The sequence below is a fragment of the Saimiri boliviensis genome, chromosome 4 (assembly GCF_048565385.1).
Source record: "Saimiri boliviensis isolate mSaiBol1 chromosome 4, mSaiBol1.pri, whole genome shotgun sequence".
Classification (NCBI taxonomy): Eukaryota; Metazoa; Chordata; class Mammalia; order Primates; family Cebidae; genus Saimiri; species Saimiri boliviensis.
In genome coordinates, this window is record NC_133452.1 from 84107779 (window position 1) to 84115340 (window position 7562).

The window sequence follows — 7562 nt, forward strand, 5'->3', positions numbered from 1 at the left end:
CTGCCTTAGGTAGCTGCAACTACCTAACACAATTGTTGCTGATTATTTTTGACACATGCTCCCAGGGAAATGCACAATTTGAACTGAGAAAGGACAAATCTTTAGAGTTTGGGTTTCCAAGGAACAACGAGACAAGTCAAATAGTGATAATTTTCTGAGACTAATGTTTGTATTATTTCATTTTCACGCTGCTAATAAAGACATACCTGAACCTGGGCAATTTACAAAAGAAAAAGGTTTTATTGGACCAACAGTTCCACATGTCTGGGGAGGCCTCACAATCATGGTGGAAGGCAAAGAGGAGCAAGTCACATCTTACGTGGATGGTGGCAGGCAAAAAAAGAGAACTTGTGCAGAGAAACCCTCATTTTTAAAACCATCAGATCTTATGAGACTCATTCACCATCAGGAGAACAGCACAGGAAAGACCCACCTCCATGATTCAGTCTCCCACTGGGTCCCTCTCACAACACGTGGGAATTATGGGAGCTACAAGATGAGATTTGGGTGGGGACACAAAGCAAAATCATATTAATGTTTCTGGGGAGCATCAGACCAGTGCTTTGTACCTCCAGTGGCTGCCAGGCTACTATTTTTCAAATCCATCATGGTTGAGAGACTGCTAGTGTTCAAAGCTATATCACAGAGTTGGAGAGAGTTATAGAAATAGGATAAGTGCAAACATCACAAAGTTAATGTTTTTACTCAGATTCAGCTTTTTGTTAAAAACCAAACAACAACAATGACAACAACAACAAACCTCTCCTTGGATTGTCTCAAGTCTTTAATTAATTCATAGGGTACTGAAAAAAAAATTATTCTGACCAGTTTTGTCTCTATTTCTCTTGCTTTTACCGTGAAGAAATTCTTTGTGAAGGTCCTTACTCCATCATTCCCACTGATGTGATTTTTCTGCTCTATTCCCTATTGCCTTGAAAGAGAATATTTATGACCTAAAATTATCATTCAAAAAAAATCCTGACTATGAATCTTCTCAGTTATTTTCAAATAATTAAATGATTTACATGTGCATTTTATATCTGTAACTGTATGATTCTTTTCTGCAAGTTGTTCATTTTTCTCTATATAAAATATAGGTTTTCTTTTTCTCTAGATAGCCTTCAATATATAGCTAGAGATGATAACAAGCACACCAAGGACTTATAGCATTTGCTTCACACTAGGCACCATCTAAAACACTTCACAAATATTAACTCAAAGGAACCTATCGCATAAGTGTTGTTATCCCTGTTGCAGGCATCAAAAAATCCAGGCACAGCAAAGTTAAAGTTAATAATGCACCCAAGGTCAAATAGCTAGTAATAGGCAAAACTGAGTCTTAAACTGCAGCAGCCTTAGCTCTTAGTTTTTAACCAGGACATTATCACTATATTAATAACAAATTAATCAGTCTTAATGTTGACATTTACATTTTTTAAATGCAATGCTATTAATTTTTGTTAGTTTTAGAGCTACAACAACTTTTGCTTAACAAAGGAAGTATATACCTATTTGCTGTCTTCCACATCACAAACCTATAAAAATGTTTGCTGTGGAAAATGTCATGAAGAAGCAATATTAGCCAAATGATGTTACCAAAGAGGTGATAGCATTAGGTAATATGGTAGCAAGCATATATTATATACATTTTGTAAAACAATAAGAAGTCAAAGGGACAGATACAAACCTTGGCATTTGAATCTTGAATCTATTCCAAATCTTTTCACTCTATAAAGACGTACAGTACCAGACCTATTCTGAAACTGTGTGTAAAATTCTACATACTGCAACGAGATTAATATTTTTTAAAGAGTGATTTTATAGAAAGTTGGCACCAGAAAATAAGGTTCTGTTTCATTATTTTGACATATAAAAGTTTATGGAGGTCGCAACGTATTCTTTTTTGGAAAAAAAAAATCATTAGCACATGGCAAAATACACAATTTGTTGGCAAAGTCACAGTAGCACTTTTTCTGTGTAAATTTCTCACAGTCCATCCAAAATGTATTTGAGATGACTTCTAAATAGAGCTAACTGATGAATAGATTAACATGAATAAAGTTTTTCTTGCCAGTCTTTAAGTTTCCAGTTCTCAAATAACATCACTAATCATTTAGCCACATAGGGCCTGCTTTATTTTTGAAATTCCTCTTTACATGCTTTGCAATCAACACTTCCCTTTCAAAGGCCTTGTTCTACTTTCTTTATTAAAACACCCTCTGTGTGACAGCTCACCAAGCACCTTTCTACCTCCCAAGCCTGATCTTTTTAGGAGAGGCTCCACTGTGCTTTTCTTCCCCAATTGATACTAACAACATAATGGAGGTGTTGATGTTTTTCAAACACTAAAATTGAGCAAGTCTTGAAATAACTGGCCTACAGTTGATTTGAGCTAACTAAGTACTTTATAGCTTGCCTCTCTAGCTTGGTGTTAACTTACTGTAAACTTCAAAGTTCTTTTGGGTACAGAAGGAACCCTGAAAAAGTATTTGCATTTATAATTTAAGTCAAAATGTGTATTCCCAGAGCCCCTCCTTTTGAGGAAGCTCGGAAGTTTCAACATAAACTGTAATAACTGTAAGAGTTATTATAAATTATACCTGAAAAGGACTTTATCATTAGCTCAAGCTCTACTGGCCAATGAGAAAACTGAAACCCAGGGAGATGATTAACTTGCTCAAGTTGACATAATTCAGTCACACTTGAAATGCAGCTGCCCATGCTGGCTTCCTAGGATACATTTTGGAGCTACAACAGTGAATGTCTAGGTCCAACTTGGAGAGTATGGTAGTGCCACCGAAAGATGGAGTTCCTATCATGATAATGGGAAAAAAAGGCCAAGTTCAAAGCCAGAGAGCATTGTAGTGGTCCATATTACAATAAGAAATTCAGAGCAGTGAGCAGTGTCATGGTTTTGAAGCCCTATTTGTAGAGAGGCTGTAGCTGTGTGGTTGGGGAAAAGCATCATGATTTAAAGGAGTTATGTAGAACTGTACTTTGTGGAGTTATTTATATTTATATAACAACCGGACTCTATAAAGTCCAGTTCTTCATAACTTTATATGTATTTATACATATATATTTATATATTTATGTGACCCATTCTGGACATTTCCTTTTAGAAAATTGTGTTTTTCATCACATCTCAGAATGAATCCATATTTGGGAAAGGTCAGTCCTGATCCCAGCAGCAACACTACAATCAGTGATGCAATCCTAGATTTATCACCAAGCCTCCTCAAGTTTGGATGCTTAAGGAAAACTTCAACTCATAGCTGTGGTATTGGTCTCACCCTTGGTGTTTTCTAGCCATATTCTGTGTTGTAGTCAATGGCTGTATCTCTTAAGCACTAAAAGTGTGTGACATACAATGTCTTAGCCTTGCTGTTGTCCTTGGAAATCCATGCAGTATTTATATCTGGCCTTCTCAGCTGATTACATCTTCCTTTCTTCACTTACTTCCCCGTTCCTCAAGGGTCAAAACAATAACAATATATTTATACTTTCTGTCTCTGGGATGTGAGCATCAGTTGTCATGATAGGGTAAAAGAAAGAATGGAGTTTGTCTATTGGTAGAAAGCAAGGGCTACTCATCAGCTGAACTGATAGCCTCATAATAAAATAAACATAAACAAGTAACACTGGCTATCATCAAAAATAGTGGAGACCATGCAGCATAACTACAGAGCTGTCCTCTGTAGTAAATTCCCTCATCTCTTCAGAGTTCCCTCCCCTACACATGTGTGTTTTCTCACTTCATACCACTCAAAAGGAAGATAGCTTGGTAGTTTTACCTGCACCAGTAGAATGACAGTGAACACTACTACTGAGACAGCCTTCCACCCATTTCTGTCTTCTCCAAGGCTGATAAGTTTCCTTCAATAGAAAATATAATTGTTATGTGTAGCCCTTAACAGGTCTGCAGCATTATTGTAGTGGAGTTAATGAATATCTTTTTATTGTCTCTAATGAGAAACAACTACTTGCCTTCAGCATGATGTGTATGTAGCAGAAAGAGTAGGGACAGAATACGTGAGCATATCCAGTCGTGTGAGTTTCAGCAAATTATTTAGCATCTCTATTTCCATTCCCTCATCTGTAACACAGAGAAAATAAGAGTCTATTGTGAAGAATTATTATATGGATTAAATAAAATGTTATTTTATTGTATGAAATGTTATATTAAATGTTATGGTTATAATCTGATACATATTAAGTGATTAATATATGATTATTCAGTTTCTTCCCATTGGTAAAATAAACAACTGTGTTCCTTCCCATCCATGGGGGAGAATGAGAAGAAAGTGGAAGGGAAGAGTTTATTCCCTTTAGGGACAACTTATTTCTATGCTTTAGGGACGCTGTAATTCCTCTGCACTGGCAGCCTGAATGTCCATTAAAAATATTGAAACTCCTGCACCCAACATGCATTGAGAAGATGAACTTTGGGAAATAAAAAAGTGCTAAATATTATCATTATAGTAAACTATGGTAGTAGGAATGCTAGTAGAGTTACCAACTAAACACTGGAGTGTAATCAAATCTCTGTTCCATAATGAAGCTAAACATGACCATTTAGTACATTTGTGCCAAATATGAATCATGAGATAGGTGTTTATTTACCAGCATATCTCCAAGTTACAGAAAGCAAAAAATGTTCCCACAAAGCTAGAGATTCAACTTCTCTCACTTCCTACTTTGATAAGATATTTAACATTTCTTTATAAAAGTCCTTATGGACTATTTCAGATTTTCCATGGATTTTTAAATCCTTTTTAATTAAAACAAAATCTGCCAGAAATAATGAAGTGGGAAGCAAAAAAAAAAAATCATTACATAATAATTTTTGGAGTCTGTTCTCTAGGATGGATTATTACATGCAATCAAGATTTTACACATCCATAACTGCTATTCACATCCTATTTGGGTATAACTGTCATATTAGAAAATTAATTCATTTTTTTGTCAGTTTGTTTTTAAGAGTATTTATCTCAAGCTACTTTTCCATGGGGTAAGAGTCTGAGATTTCTTCAGTGAGATAACTCCTCAATACTGAACTTCTATTGTTATTTTTTACTTTTAGTAAAAAATATTTTACTTTAATACTTTTAATAAAGTATAAAGGTATTTTAAAATATTTTACTTTAAGTATTTTTTACTTTATTTAATGCAGTATATACTTATATTTAATGTGGCATTTTTTGCTGCATTAAATATGCATAGCTTATTGTCAGACTCGGAGACCAGAAAGGATGCATAACATTCCCCCAAAAGACTGTGGCCAGCACCTGACCAAGAGTGGCTAATTGCAGCAAGCCAAGAAGCAGCAGGCAGAGCACACCCATGCTGCAGTGGCCAGGTCAGCCTTAGCCCAGTGTGACTCTATGAGGTGGTCACAGTCGTCCTGGAAATGACTTCCCATGGCCTGCTATTGGCCACAATGCACAGAATCAGATAAATGATCAGAGCTGATGACTAAGCCCAGCAGGACTAGGCTTAGCACAGGCAGCCATATTCAAGCAGACACTGGAACAGGAAAAACATAACAAAATAGCATCATCAAAGTTCACTTCCTTCTATGCCAGTGTGGTTCAATGCTTATGGGCCAAACAGAACATTTCCCACACTCTGAATCACAGACATGTAATAGAGAGTTTATGAAAATCTTATGAAGGTTAAATAATTTTTCAAAACTTTATGAACTTTTACAGTAGATGTGCCAGTTTGCTTATTGTTGTTAATCCTGAAAATGTGAAAAAAATCTGAAAAAGAAGCATCTTTTTTTTAACAAATGCCAATTGCAGATTTTCTGAATCCCTACACTGTTCGTGATTCATTTTGTTTTCTATATTCCAGCTGTGAACCACACTAAAGCAGCAACCACAGTCAGTGAAAATATGATAGTACATACTGAATATTAATTTCATGGCAAAGCAAAAAAAGCCACAGAGCTACAATTAAATCCCATTACACAGTTAATTTTGTGACAAAACTATTTATCTAAAAAATTTTAAATTTCATGTGCTTTAGCCATTTTTAAGATTTCAAGAATTTTAATTGCTTGATGTTTATGTTTGCCTATTTCCTAAACATTTCTTATGAATTACCAATCTAATAACCAAGAAAAGTATAAACTTGACAGTTTTCCAGGTTCAATGAGAACACCTTGGAGAGCTAGCCAGGGGACAAAGGAGATGAATGTCCCTCATTCCATAAACATCAGTTGAATGCTTGAGATGTACAAAACTCCATCTGGGCCTTTTAGAGAGACAGGTAAAAACTGGTTTCTTCACTTGAAGGAATTTGTGTTTAGAGATGAAAACAAGGCAACAGATAAATAATGCCAATTTAAAGCTGATTATGTCAAAAGCCACAGGAGAGGTACTATGCTATTGCATATGCAAAATGCTTTTGAATCAAAGGTGACCAGAGAGCTAAAAGGCTCTGCCCTGCCGAGACCTCTGACTTCACTAATTCCAGAGTATCCCAAGAAGTGGAAAAATATTTGGAATTAATATGGAGGTGTTAGAGAGTACCTTTAAATTGCTCATTTAACTCATAAGTTCTTATGGATCCCATGTGACACTAAATAATTGTGTTATGCGTGTTTCTGGATTAATTTTATTGACCTCTGATAGACTGGTAAAAATAACTGGGAAAATCTGTCACAGGACAGGATGGTTGGAAAACACTGCCATAGTGACCTTTAACTGCTAGAACAGAGGCTAATCTACTTACAAAATACATGGAGAACCAAGGAAATCACCTGTGTGATTCAGGCAAAAATGACACTACTACTGAAACTGTCTGAATGGATTAGAGACATCTGATTTATCTGCATGACCAGTAAGGCGGTGGTAATTTGAATTATTTAGATGATTGGTAAGGTTGTGGTAAGCCAGGGGACGATCCACATTTCTGCAGTTAACAGTGGAGGAAAGCACAGCAGCATTACAGTTGTCTTTTTTTTATTCATTCTATAGTTGTCAAGTATCTATTATGTGGTGGTGTGCTAGTAAAGGTTTAAAAACTGACTGGTTGTAAATGGAAGGGAACTCTGATTTGTAGTATTTGCTCCTTTTCAAAGTGTTAATAGATCTACCATGAGCAATTTCAAGCTACCAACATGAATTCACTGAACATGGAATTGAGATGAGATATACGTAGCACACTTATTCAATATTTCTACCTATAGATACAATAACCACAAGACCACAGACAATAAAATGTAGTAATTAAGAAGTAATGACTTTTTGGCACTTACTGCCTCTGTGTTGAATATAATTTATTTAATCATAAGTTGCTATTGTTTAATTTTTAATAATGGCTATTTGACAACCAGCTTGCAGTATTGTTGGAGCCAGCACACGCAGGCTCCAGCACACCACTGCTGTTAGCTATAAGACACTATGTGCTTCAGGCAGGTGAACTTGGTGTGAGATGCATTTCCTGTCCTAATAAAGAGTGCAGTCTAGTGAGCCAGACAGATTAAAAACAAAGATTATTTAATTTGCAATAGCCACAGATATTATAAAAGGGAAATAATGGGAAGGCCAGCCTTT